Source organism: Telopea speciosissima, chromosome 7 (genome assembly GCF_018873765.1).
Source record: "Telopea speciosissima isolate NSW1024214 ecotype Mountain lineage chromosome 7, Tspe_v1, whole genome shotgun sequence".
Lineage (NCBI taxonomy): Eukaryota > Viridiplantae > Streptophyta > Magnoliopsida > Proteales > Proteaceae > Telopea > Telopea speciosissima.
The window spans coordinates 43,409,203-43,424,141 of record NC_057922.1 but is presented as its reverse complement, the minus strand read 5'-3'; the positions used below and the strand labels follow the sequence as shown (position 1 = coordinate 43,424,141).

General features: G+C 38.4%; 1 long non-coding RNA gene across 1 annotated transcript; it reads left to right on the top strand.

The window, feature by feature from the left end:
- The first annotated feature begins 613 nt into the window (after positions 1–613).
- On the top strand, positions 614–14,625 carry LOC122669159. Its single transcript, XR_006333972.1, has 4 exons — positions 614–623; positions 8,108–8,110; positions 11,455–11,460; positions 14,312–14,625. It is a non-coding gene; the product is annotated as an uncharacterized LOC122669159 (long non-coding RNA).
- Positions 14,626–14,939: the final 314 nt, after the last annotated feature.

The window sequence follows — 14,939 nt, the reverse complement described above, 5'->3', positions numbered from 1 at the left end:
CTGTTTCCCTCTTAATTACACAAAAGTCCCTAGCTATCAAGGTTCAATTATAATACAACTAGGTATATAGGTATCCATGATTTGTTGATTATCATCTCAAGCTTAAGGTTCAACTCAAGAGTAGAGCTAGTTTTAGAATTTCTAGAATTTAGAATTTTCCAAATTATGTCTGTGTTTGTTTCTGCTTTATTGGTTGCACTCTCCCAGTTTCCCTTCCAGATGTAAAAGTTTATGCCTCTTCAATTATAGAGTTATCGGCTTTTGCACCTAGCTAGTCTCCTACTGTGCTCTTCTACTTCTTTATTTTGGTGTTTTCTTAAAACTTTTATTTCTTTGTCTCTAGACCACCCACCATCCTACTTCCGTTGTTCATGAATGTAAATAGAGCTTCTTGCTCTGATACCACTTTGTCATGACACAAACCACCCCCTGGGAGGATTTAGGCAAGTGACCGGATATCCTACGACATCTGCCAGTCCCAAGGATCTAGAAGCAGTATTTACACGTCACAAACCACACATTGATGCAAAAAAAGATATAATATATGAATATCAGAGTGCAACGAAAGATCAAACTACCCACAGATGATTTATATCATTAATAATAAAACCCCAAATTCGTATGTTATACCATATACATATCCGTTTATGATCAATAGGCACATTATCTTGGTAATTACACTTCTTAAAAGAAAGAAACTTAAATAATAATAAGGTCGTCGCTACGCAACGAGATGAGGAAGATCTACAATTCCATCGACAGCTTTCTCGCCCACTGGCAGGCTCATACCTACAAAATTAACTAAAAGAGAATATCCAAGAGTGTGAGCTCCATCGAGCCCGTGAATGAAATATAAACCATGCATGCTCATGCAAGCACAACCAAATGAGTCCTACATGAGATGCAGTTCATTTATTTATTAGCCACCTAACATCACAACTAAGGTAGGTCTGTGCTACTACAATCCCCGTTACATGTATCACTGGTGCGGGCTTCCAACCCCTTCCCATGATACACCCATTGAGTTGTCGGAGAGGACCAGTCAGCTCCAGCATCTCCCTCACCAAGGTCAGCCCGACCAGCCCTCTATGATTAACATGTGGGGTAACCATTAGTGTTTAGCTTAATTCTTTTCTTTTCTTTCTTTGGATTATATTGTGGCATAAAGCCCGACATATAGCTCCTGACATTTGGCATAAGGCCCGGCATATAGCTCCTGATATTAATTGTGGCATAAAGCCCGGCATATAGCTCCTAACATTTGGCATAAAGCCCGGCATATAGCTCCTGACATTTGTTTTGACTCCCACAGGCATCCAACACCTTAACCCCTATTGGCAAGGGTGCGTAGCACGGGTGATGAAACTCTAGCCCCATGTCTATGTGGCATCGTATGAGTCAGGCGGTGTCAACCGTATCCCATAATACGGGCTACCACAGGCCTCATTTTCAAGCCGGTTACGGCATCTAATCTAGCAATTTCACACACAAGCATTATCATACATTTTCAATGTTCATCAAATAAGATTCAGAATTCAAATGCGAATATAAAACAATTTAAAGTAATTAAAGACAATAAATATTGTTGTTGTTATCATGACCCGTCAGTCGTGTTACACCTACACTCATGGCGTAATTCCACTCACCTTGGTTAGATCCTACTGGTTCAGATGTTTGTTCAGTTCCGATCGATATCTGGCTATGCACCTCGAGCACGAAAACAAATCCTAAAGCAATAAATTAGAAATATGTTATTTTAATTATTAACACTATTTTGGATAACCTAGTGTTGGTCTAGGCTCACTGGTTTGACTCGGTGCTCAGTCCGAGATCACTTTCAATTCTCCGGGCCAGTGCCTAGGGTTCAGGGGCAAATTAATCATTTGTCAGTGCCCATACCTACCTCTAGGTCAGAACATGGTCCCACAACAGTCTATGACATCATTACACTGCTGTGCACTTTAGGTCAGTGATGCAGATTCAAACACAGCAGTGCACATTCACAAGCAGGGCTCACTTGGGGTTCCAAAATATTTTTCACATACGGACAGATGTGGGGGAAGGGCATTTTTATCATTTCCCACATCCCACAGTGTCCAGGGATCAAGGCCATCAGGAAATTATAGATCTACTCCTTCAATACAACAAGATTCCATTCACTGGGCCTTGCACTGGGCCTTGCTGCATCACCCAGTGCATGACCCAGTGCCTGCAGAATCGGCCTTGGGCTGAGTTTCCAAGGTCGGCCCTGTAGGGCTGGGCTCACACTTGATCCTCTGCATGTTTGGGGATCTAGGTAGCCCTTGCAATGGTCTATCTCATGGTTCCATTGATTTTCCCATCAGGGTTCCAGTCAACCTGTTTGTGGCTGCCCAAATAACCCTGGTGAATAGTGTTCAGGGTTTTGGCTAGGCTTGGATTTCAGTTTCAGCCCTAGGTAAGGCTGGAAAATAATGGTCTAGGGCTGTAACCACCTAGGTTTGGGTCTCTTTAGCCTTGGCTTATACCCAGGACCTCAATCAGCCCATCAGGAGCAAATCTGGGCAGTGCAGTAGAGCACAACCAGAATCGGCTCCCAAAAACAGCATAACAGAATTATTAAATGGACTAAAAAGCCCAGAGCTTCCATGCTCAAAGCTTGCATGGTAGATCTGGAGCTGTTCTAGGCAGTTCCCAGCTGTTCGGGGCTGCCAGATGGCTAAAAACTCAACAAATAGCATGGACCTAAGGAGATGAATAGTAACAGCAGGTTTATTATATGAAAAATGCTCAGATCTCACACGCAACAGGTTTGCATGTTCGATCTGAGGCAGCACAAAGCAGCCCTTGGCTGATCTAGGCTTTCCTTAGCCCGATTTGCCTCCACAAAACACAGATTCAAAAAAGGAGACAGAGAACAGCAGGCACAAGGGGTATTGTTATACCTGAGGGAGCTTGGAGAAGCTCGGTTCCAGCCTCTATGGGTGATGGCAGCAGCCTCCCCTCTTCCTTCCTTCTTCCTCCCTCTTCTTCTTCTTCTCTCTCTCCTTTCTTTCCTCTCCTTCCTCTCTCGGATTCAGATCTGCCAAGGGCTCTAAAATGAGCCCAAGGCCTCCTATTTATAAGCCAAGGCCAACTAAGACCTGTTTGGCTTTAGTCCTTCTTTTAAAAACTGATTCTTGAAACTGATTCTATTCAGTTCTGGGCTCTCTGGTGGGGTCCGCAGTGAACCAGGGATATGAAGTGGTCCCTCAGAGTCCCCTCTATCTCTGGAGGGTGTCCATGTCCAATATGGGTGGTCCCCACACATCTGTACATTAAAATACAGCAAGTTCCCACTCTGGGTGATGTCACTGGGCCTTGCTGCATCGCCCAGTGCCATCGCCCAGAGAATTCATCTGCAGAATGTTTTGGATTGAAATGAAATTTCAGCCCATTTAGAGACATAATTGGGCCATGGTTCCTTCTAGGAAAGTGAAGCTCTATGAGTCTAGTTTCTAGGAAAATTGGAATCAAAGGAAATGAAGATTAGGTTATGAAGTTATGCTATTTTTATTACACAAAGGTCAACCTGTCAAAACAGCAGGATCCCTATTTTGACAGCCAATTGAGCTAAACTTTCAACTAACTTAGAGACAGAACTAGGTAATGGTGTCTTCTAACAAAATGCAGCCCTATGAGTCTATTTTCCAAAAAAATTGGAACCAACACAAATGAAGTTTGGGTGGTAGAGTTATATCACTTTAACTGAGAGAAGGTCAATCTGTAAATTAGCAGAATTTGTCATTTATGTTAGGATTTAAGATGTATGCATGGAATTGGGTTCTTATTATCAAACCAATCATGAGAATTGATATTTGAGTATTAAAAATGCTTTATCTAAAACATTCAAGGTGATGAGGGTCATCATTAGTTTAGCCTAGATCTAGGATTCAGTCCAAGGGTTCTAGAGTCAAGGGATGATAACTTCCTCAGGCTGTACATTGTGCAGTGGGCTGTACATCCACAAAGGTCTACAATCCATCTTTTGACAGATATGCAGGAGAACATCCTCGAGGCTTATCCATTAAATTCAATCACTGGAGTGTCACTCCACAGTGTGCTTGGATGCCATGTCAGGGGTTTCTTGTCCTACCTTCAAATCCCCAGCCAGTCAGGGGCGGGTTTGACATTAATCACTTGAAAGCAGAATAGTATAATGAAATTAAAGAGACCAGGAATGCAAAATTAAGATGGAAACAGAAGGAATCAAAGAAAAGTTAAGTACTACCAAGATCACGACAGACATGGACAGCCACGACGATGTCCCCTGGTTCTGCAAATTTAACAAGGGCCCAATTGAGAAGTTGTCTGCTAATGTTATCTTTTCTGATTCCAACCAATACGGTGTTCTTAATCTCACCCTTCTTCTCTGTTACTCCCCCCAAAACTGTCATTCTTCTTCCACCCCTTCTTACACATTCAATCTCCAAATGCTCTTAGCTAAAACCCACCTGGGTCTTGAAGGAAACCTTTCAAAGCCACCGCCGCCCTTACCAAATCCGCGGTGTTGGTGGAGGAATAAGCAAGGAAGGGGGACTCGGTGGTGGAATTGGTAGAGGTGGAGGAGTTGGAGGTGGGGCTTCACGGTGGTGACGGTGTTAATGGTGGGTGGCGGCGGTGGTGGTGGTGGTGGTGGCGGTATTGGGTATCTACATTGTAAAAGAAGATCATGATTTAGGGAAGATGAGGATAGTTTGGTCTTTTCAAATTTTAGCAAATAGGTCAGGGCAATTAGGTCTTTTCAAATTTTAGAAAAGATAGAAGAAAGGGTAGTTTGATCATTTTTTAACATTTAATGCCTACTTTACCCCCTAAAGCCATTTCAGGGGTGGTACATGGACTTGTCAGAACCTTAGGGGGATATGAGGAGTATTTGGTGCATTTTAGGGGTACACGTATTTAACCCTTTAATCTTTTGGCAAAATTCCAGCCCTGAGGATATTTTTGGTGTTTCTAGGGGTTTGTTAGGGATTTTCAAAGGCATTTTCTCTGGATTTTTTTGAACTGTAAATTTCTGAATCTCATGGGATTTGGCATTTTACCGACGAAAACCTGCTTTATTAGCCCGAGAATGGAGAATTCACTGTTGAATTCCACGATTTTCGCTAGCATCTCTCTTTCACTTGCGAAATCTCCGGCCAAGGTTCGCCTCTACCGCGTTTTTTCCGATAAAATTTTGGCAACAGTATCTTCCGGTCTGACCTTCGGATTTTGAGAGCTATATATCGTTGGAAATTTTTTTCCGAGTACTATTTTTTTGTTTTGGTGACATGAGTACTATCAGTTGATACAAAAATCAGATGTGAATTCTACTGGGAATACAATCAAAACTGTCCTCATAGTGAGGACCTGTAAACAGGTTTTCTTGCATAAAATGATGGTGGAATGACATTGCCTTTGGACCAAAGGCTAGGTTCGGGCTTAAAGTGATAAACTATACCTATCCCCAGTGTCGCACCAAAGTTGGACCGTCTTTGCTGGGGAAGAGTGAACGGTATTTCCTTGACTAAACTGAGAATTGGATTCACCAAACAACAATGTCCAAAGGGTTTCTTAGGGTGACAAAATTCAATGTCTATAATATGACTTTGTAATATGGCTTTATAAAATGTACATATGAAGTTATTAAACATGCGTACAAAGCAAGAAAAATTAAAGATAAATAGTTCAAGGGAGAACAATAGGCACACTGTCTGCATGTGGTAAACTAGCAGATGACACCAATAGGATGTGGGACGAGACATAATACATGAGGGGCAAGGGTCTTTTCGAGGGGCGGGGAAAGAGAAATTGACACAATGGGTAATGTGCCTAGCCTTTTCTTATAGTTTAATATAATGAAGATTTATTGTAAAAAAATTGAAGTAAAATAATATCCCTTCTACTCTCAAATTAGTTTTTTAAAAATTTTAAGGTATTGGTTGGGAGTGGTTGGGTGTTATGATTGTTCTCTCAAACTATTACTGTAGTATTTTTGCCAAAAAAAATTCATTAATGAAAAGATGGGCGACGGTTAGTCACGGCGCTTGGTTTCCATAATCTAGTAGGAATGCATCAATGGGGAGCACACGATGGACTGGATAGGAGCATCATTTGACATGGGGCAGAGAGAGAGACAGCCCGATGTAGGACCTTTAACCCCTCAAGTTTTCAGTGCATCTAAAAAGTACATCGGACAGTGTACATGCATTTGAGGAAGTGTTTTAAAGAAAACCACTTCAAAGTGCACTGGAAGGTGCATCAGCCTTGAGCTGATAAAAATTCACCTCATGCGTGTCCAACCTTTTCCCTTACAATATTATTGCATTAGAAGTAAAAGTCTACAAGACAATGTAGTACCCCACATGGTGGAGGTTTCTCTTTGGACTACTAAACCTACCAAAGCTGTAGGTTTCTCTTTTGGACTAAACCTACCAAAGGAATTGACATGGATTATATATGTACAAAAATGTGTATCTAGACATGTTTATCTTCAGAAATGGCGCCAGTAAAAGGATGATTTCATTGTACAAAAAACAAAAGGAGGATGATTTCATGGAATGAGGTCTTCAAACACGTTTTAGTTTTCTACCAAAAAAATAAAAAATAAAAACACATTTCAATTTCTTACTTGGAGTAAGTTTTCCTTCACCCGTGGAGTAGAGAAATCTCTTCTTCATTGGTGATGTGACCATGTAATTGTATTTTTTTTTTTATCATCATCACACTCTCATCCAGTATTGACGAAGTCAAAATACCCTTCCTTAATACAATCCAGTGGTATCAATGGGAGTGGATCGTTGTGTAGATTTCCTTTTTCATGGACAAAAATAAGGTCACACAAAGGGGTTTTAGTTCATCTATCTTGGTTTGTATTGGTCATCAAAAAGTCATTTTCAAACAAAAAATCTAGGGTTCAAGTTAGGGATGTAAACGGATCGGATACGGATCATATGTGATCGGATCCGGATATTCCCTAACCGAATACAGATACCTCTAAACTGATTCAGATACAGATCGAATTCAGATTTTCGACCATCTATTTACATCTCTACCTTGTGTAACTTGGACCTTCCTCCCCCTAGCGGATACAATTCACTCTCAATCCATGTCTCTTAGATCATAAATCTCTTTTCATCATATTCTAGAACCTGTTGAATCTTCAAAAACCCTCAAAATCATTATTTACTTAATTTTTTATTATTAAGTATTTAGATTTTTTTTTTTGGGACAGATTTTTAACGGAGTATTCGGTTTTTTTTTCCGGATATCTCTAAACTAATACAGTTATCCCTAAACGGATACAGATGCGGATTCGAATTTCGGTTATCTATTTACTTCCCTAGTTCAAGCTAATTCACTGATTGGTCGATATACCAGATCCGTTACCAATTGCTCACTTTTTCTATTAGTTCATTTTGTAGTTTATTCCCATTTGAACAAGTTAACAATTTTAACATACGGCAAAAGATCGCTGCCTTGTCGTGTAATCTCCCAGCATGAGGGCAAATGAGAATGCATACATGGGGTATCAACATAGATCGCATTTTTATTTCATGAGAGCTGGTATCGATGATAATTTTGCACACTATTGTGGGCGCAAGATCCACACCACCCGGCAGCCTTCTTTTGAACTTTAACATATTATATATTTGATATTAGACCTATGGCAAAAGAATGAGATTAATTAAGGATTGAATAAAAAAATGGGAAGTGCCAAGCAAATGTGAAGTCCTAAGTCATGTGATTCACGCGAGCTACTGGTCTACAAGGACTCTACCATAAAGGGGTGATCCGTATATAGGCAACCCGACCAGCAAAGTCACTATTGCTTTACAACATGAAAAACAAAAAGGTTTTCATTTCCATTTTATAATGGCCCACATAAGAAAGCTTTATTGCCTAATATCTTAAAGACCATACCTTAATATACTCCATGTGAGAGTTTAGATAGGGTTTAATTTTGTGGATTGTTCACTCTCGTGCTCACACATTTGAGTTTCAATTTTAATAGAGTTAAGGCAAGACAAAATAAGGGCTACTATATACATAAAAGGATAGAGTTTCCCTTCACCCACGGTGACTCAAGGCGGGAAAGGGTAGCAAGAGGGTATTTTGGAACATACTAAATCCTAGGAACGGTTTGTGAACCCTAGGATGGTGGGCACATGAACCATCCTCTATCAAATTTTATTCTTTTGACAAATGACAAGAATATTTCAGATACATCATTTTTTCACTTTGCAAAAGCTAGGTGTGTTCATTCCACCTGGTCTATGCCAAGTGGAAGGGCTATCAGATGGTCCTAACAGTTGAATATTTAAGAAATGATTTAGATTGACCATGTATCACATTTTGACTTCAAATTTAATTATTTACCCTTCCATGTATATCCATGCATCTTCTTGTTAATCGGTTTTGTGGAAATGGAAAATACAGCTGGAACCGTCAATTGGTTGGATAAAAAATATGTTCCCACATGATCGTGAAGATTAGTTACAACAAATATTAATAAGTCCATTTCAACTTACAAATTATACTAAAGGATAATCGGACTGAACTGGACCGAACCGAGGTTTGATGGACACATAAATCCTGACATGTGATGTCAGGGTACGAATACGAGTACTCACATGTTCGATGTGTGTATTGGCGAAGAATCTACTTTGTCGATTCCCTCATGTGTTACCGTTAGATGTAGGATGTGATAGACATGAGTCACCGAGACCTTGCAACTGCACTACAAAAAAAGTGCCCCAAAACCACACTTGGGTGGAGGTCTTTAGCCGCGGTGGCCGAGAACCGTGGTGAAAGATACTCTTTAACTGCGGTTTTCATAAAATACGGTAAAATGTACTCTGGGGTTGCAAACATAAAAACTGCGGTAAATACTAGTCCTTTAGCCGCGGTTTCTATAAACTGTTGGTATTTACTAGTCCTTTAGATGCGGTTTCTATAAACCGTAGTTACCATTCTTCTAGCCGCACTTTCTAAAAACCGTGGTCATATATAGATGCATAGTTACCGTTTATAAAAACTATAACTATATAATTATATAGTTGTAGATATCTATATTTTACCAAAAAGAAAAGATATACATATATATAAATTATATACTTATGAGGGCCCTCGAAATGGAACATTAACATTAAAAAATAGGTAGTTTAGACTAATGTTTATCAATTTTTCATGGTCCCTAAACAATTTTTTGGTCATATCATTGTCGATCAATGATGGCCCTCAAAATAGAATCTTTTTTTCTAGAACTCCAATTGACCTGATTCAATGTCATTAGATTCCACTTTCAAATTATATATTTTTTCATATATCTATACTTTACCAAAAAAAAAAGATATATATATATACATATCAAGCAAAAATCTGTTTGGAAGCAACAAATTGAACATCATTTTTTAAAACTTGTTCTGCTGCACTACAATCAACGCGAACAAGAAATTTTTTATTTAATAAGTCTCCTTGAAATTTTTGGATGCATAAAACGACTGATAAAACTTCCTTTTTGATAGTGCTGTAATTTTGTTGAGCATGGTTCCATAATCCGGAGGCGTATTGGACAAGTTGTTCTTTATCATCTTGAACCTGCTTAAGAATACTTCCATAGCCTAAATCTGAAGCATCAGTTTCGACTATTTTGAATAAGGTAGGATCAGCAAGATGGAGACAGGGGATTTCTTTGACAAGTTTTTTGATATTTTGAACGGCTGTGGTTTGGTCAATAGTCCAAGGAGTAGGGCTACCAAGGATGGCACTTTTATTCCCCAAATAACACCAAAACCCAAGAGTTCTATGATTTATCCTTGTTGATACGGACTCTGTTCGGATAAAACAGAACTTTGATAAAAATGATCCTCATGTAGTCTCCCATACTTCAGTAACAATCCTCCAAATCCTTAGCCCAAAAGATTGAGACACTCATCCTCTCACTACAAAAAGATTCTCACAAAGTTACCAACCTCAAGACTATCACTATTTTGACTACATGGATGCTTGGCACCATGCTTTCTTCTACCAAAATAGTAGGAACCAACATTCCTGGTTCTTTTGTTTTGACTACAAATTTTCTAGTCCAATTCCTCATTGGTTCCCTAGATGGTGGGCTGTCTTTAGCCCAATTCTTGACATTTACTAGATCCAGTTTTTGAAGCCTTTCACATTTTCTGCCAACACACTGAACAGATCCCTGAACAACCAGACCTCCTCCGATTCTTTATCCAATGTTGTCTGGCATGGATCATGTATTGGGAGTATGCCATTGAACAGGCTGAAACCCCTGAATGGTCTATCCCTATTCCCAGTCTGTACCCAAAGCTAGTCCTTCTTTGTGAACTAGACTTATAAAGTCTCCATATGTAAGGCTTTGATAAGGAATATCATCATTGTTTTTCATCTCTTAATTTTTGTTTCAATTTTTCAGAAAACAGACTGGGAAGTCCTGTGATAAATTTTTCTTTCCAACATGGAAGGTTTGCATCTTCTCTAGTTAGGACTTTTGTCATAAACGTGTCTTTATACCATTTGAAATCATGGAGTTTTTTATATTTGAGGTTTGATAATTGTTCGGAGGATCTATCCTTGAGTCTGGTAGGATCTCCTAGGAAATACTTAGTGATACTGAAAATAAGGGTATTAACAGCATCTCCTATTGGTTGATTATTGACTATGATGGGAAGGCCTATTTCAGTAATTTGTATTGCATTTAATATTGATTCTTTGTCTGCTGGGCTAAGAACATTATCCTACCATCCCTTGAGTTGACCAGTAAACCCAGAAATAATTATTTCTGCAATGGTCTGGTCAGGTATTTCTTTGATACGATGGGCATTGCTGACCATGGTCATTTCTTGAAGTTTATTGGCTAAATTGTAATCAGACATTCCATCTATGTTCCATTCATAGATGATGTCGCTTTGATAATTTGCTTGGGAGAAATCTTTTCCATTTTCAAGTTGGAGATCTGGTAAGTAGGTCTAGGATAGTAGTTTGGGGACATGTAGGAGTTGGTTATGGCGTTGACTTGTTCCTCATCATCACTGAAAGTTTCAGAGGAAGATTGTTGATGTATGGTAGCAACAGTGCTGCCCTGTGATTCCTTTTGGGGTGTGTCAGGGATAACCAAAGAAGATAATCTTGTGGAAACTTGGTCCAGGAAATTTTTACTTTCTATGGTGTTGAGATTTTTCAGATTTTTTTTTGATATAGTAAAAGGTTTGAATAGTGTGGTTGTTGATGAGGTCGTATCCTTAGTAGTAGGAGAAGGAGACTCAGTATGTAGATCTTTCTGGACAAGGTTTTCTATTCGAACTAGCTGGTTTCCTATAGTTTGTAGATATTGGTTTGTATAATTGACTTGTTCAATAACCTTCTTTGATCTATCACTTACTCCTTCAATAGACCTGAAAGGTGTTGCAAGAATTTCACCATTATTTACTTTAGTTTTATGTTTGAGGTAGGAGGGTGGATTGATTCAATAGTTTTATCTTCTACCATAGTGTAAATACGGAAGACCTTTTTATTCACACTAATGTTTGAAAAGGGATAATTAATATTTCTATTACTTGTATAGATATCTAAATATGTAAAAAACATAATATTGGTTTTAATAACATTCATTTTGTCATACCAAAGATTTTTAATCTGTTGTTATTGTGTTTCAGAGAAATAACTAAAAAACCAATCTTTTTTCTCTTTGTTTTTGGGGAGATTGAAATCTTGTCGGAGTTTTGGTTTGTCTATTTGGAAGTCTTCTAAGAAAATGACACTAACTTTAGCATCATGTTGCATTTCTATTTGTGTTGGTGAGGATGGATTATTAGTAGGAGAAGGAGGTCGAGATCTTTCCTCGTAAAAACCCTGGGCAACATTACTATGTGTCTGTAACCCTAGTAGTTTGAAAGTTCTTAGTTGTTCCTATTAACGTTGGTTTTCTAGATGTAAACTTGTTAGGGTAGAGGTAGACGCATTGGATGTTGAAGCACGGCTAGGTACTTGGCTGAGGTTTTCAAATTCCTCAAGGTTAGCTTTCTCTTTGTGTCGTTGGAAAGTGATTGTAACAGTTCCATCATGGCTTTGGTTTATGGACTCAACTTCAGAACAAGGTTGGGCTGAAATGCCTTGGTTGGTTACTATAAAAGGTTTAATGAGTTCAAGGAATGGTTGCCCTAGGATTACTTTAGTATTTAGATCTTTTACTAGAATAAAAACTTGTTTAAGATAGGCTCTTTGGTTACAGATATGAACATTAGAGAGTTTATAATTTACGTTGAGTCTAGATCCGTTTGCTCCGGTTAGTTTTTGCGTTGATTTTTCAAAATATTGTGTTGGGACTAATCCTTCTTGGATACAGTTTAATTGTGCTCCTGAATCTATTAATGCCACAGTGTTTATTTTATGGGAAGAAGAGATTACAAGAGTTATATTTACATACCATTGTTGACATGAAAACATTGTTGATAATATCAATAAAATCTTTGTTATTGCTCGTTTGTGGTTCTTCTTCTTCTATTTCAATGGATTGTTGGATTTTCTTCAGTTTTGCAATATCGGCTTTGATATTTTTAATTTCTGTTTTAAGATCATTGGTGGTGGGTTCTAAGTTTGTGAACTGTATTTGATCAGGTGTTTGTGAGGCAATGGGTGTTTTTCTGAACCTTTTATAAATTTGTTTGATATCGTAAGATGTGGCTTTAGGTTGTGTTGTAATTGTTGATAATTGCTGTACGAGTTCTTGGGCATGTTGAAGATATAATTTTTTGGTATTTTTATCTTTGATTTGATCAACAAAATTAAGAAATTCTTCTAGTTTCTCAAAATTCTTCATTCCTAGACTTGTGTGTGTCATGTTAATAGATTTGGATTCTTCAGATTCGTTACAATTATCACAAAATATTCCTTGACTACAAGTGCAAAGGGAGATTTGTTCTTCATTGTTTGATTCTACTTGATTAATTTCATTGTCTTCAGACTTAGTTTCTGAGTTGGATTTGATTTCTGCTAAGTCAGCAAGAAGTTGGATTTTAGTATCATCAGGCATAATTAGAGAATTTATCCTTTTGGCAAGTCTACAGTATTTGGCAATGTGTCCTGGTTTACCACAATTGTAACATCCAAGCTTTTGGGTAAGTTTTGATTTTTGGAATGAATTTTTAGAAGGTCGCCATGTTTTTCTCTTACTATCGGATTCTTTCTTTGGTATTTGATCTCTATTGTAAAATTTATGTCTGGATTTCCTAATATGGCGATGAGTTTTATGCCTTTTATGTGAGGTTTCTTTGGATGCAAGTCCAAATTGTTCACAAAATCCTCCTAACTCTTTTTTGTAAGACTTAGATTCTTTTCTGATTTGTTAGGCTGAAACCCCTGAATGGTCTATCCCTATTCTTATATATATATATATATATATATTTTTATTTATTTTTTGTTTTTTTTGTTTTACAGATATATCTATAATTTACTATAAATAAAAAAAAAAGATACATATATGCCTATATTATATATATGTCTGCAATGAAGGCCCTCGAAATGGAACATTGATTAACCTGATTTCAATGTCATCAAATACCACTTTAAAAAAAGAGGTAGTTAAGACCTAGGTTTATCAATTTTCCATGGTTCCCAAACAATGTCCTCGGATCCCACTTTCAAAATAATTTTTTTCTGTTTTGTTTTGTAAATATATCTATACTTTACCCCCAAAAGATATAATACATTATATATATATATTGGTAGAAAGCTGTGGTTTTTATTAACTATAGCTAAATATTGATAGGGCTGATGTTCTTTGTGCCACAACACAGGCTGCGCCCAGACACATGGGGGTGGGCATAATGACCACCCTACCCCCTGAGTCATAGGCCCATGTGTCTGGCGTAGCCTACGCTGTGGCATAGAGAACATTCTCCCATATTGATATAACACCATGGTTTTTATTAACCGCGGTGGAATGAGTGGTTAACTCACCAATCAAAAGCAAACACGTATATATGTATGGGTAAATTACCGATCACCCTCTGGTTTTCAATCGAAACTCAGATCACCCCTTGGTTTTTGAAAAAACTCAAATCACCCTTTGGTTTAGACCCCAAAATGACAAATTAGTACCTGCCGTTAGTTTTATACTGTTAAGTGATGATGTCAGCCACTTAAATAAATTTAAATCCCTAAACTACCCTTACAAGTGTAAAGTTACTTGTTAACCCTTAGATCTAAAAATCCCAAAATAAATCTTCTTCGTCACACCACTCTCTTCGTCACATTACCTGCAACTCAATCTCAAGCAGAAGAGTTGCTGGAGAGAAGATCGGAAGTTGAGTAGAGTATTAACCATGGCGTCTGATAGCAAACCCATCGACATCGATCCAAGGACCTGCTTCTACAAGTCCGATTCCGTCTACTACAGCAAGTGAAAACTCATTGCTCTCCCCTGCAACGAATCCCTTGATGTCACCACCTTCATCTCCTCCCGTGCCCACAATGGTAAGATCGCTTTCATCGACGCCTCCATCGGTTGCTACCTCACCTTCCCGGAAGTCTGGCGTGCGGTTGATTCCGTCACCTCCTGCCTATCGGAGATGGGTGTTCAAAAGGGCAACGTTGTCCTCCTTTCCCCCAATTTTGAAAGAAGATAATTGCGTTCCTGTAAAAACATAATAATGAAGATTTGCAAGAACTATGTTTGAAGATACGTTTACCTCCTATTTACCAAACGAGTTAAAACCCAGCTAATCAACAACAATCTGGAGGTGAAGGGAGGGGAATATGTAGAAGATTATACCTATAAACATTGAGATTATCAAAAAGGAAAGATCAACAGAAAAAAAAAATGGAAAAAGTTATCCTAAGGGTTTACCTACCCATCTAGGGCTGAGCAAATAACGGAAACAAAGGGAGCAAAGAAGAAAAGGGGTTTACCCACCCTTCTA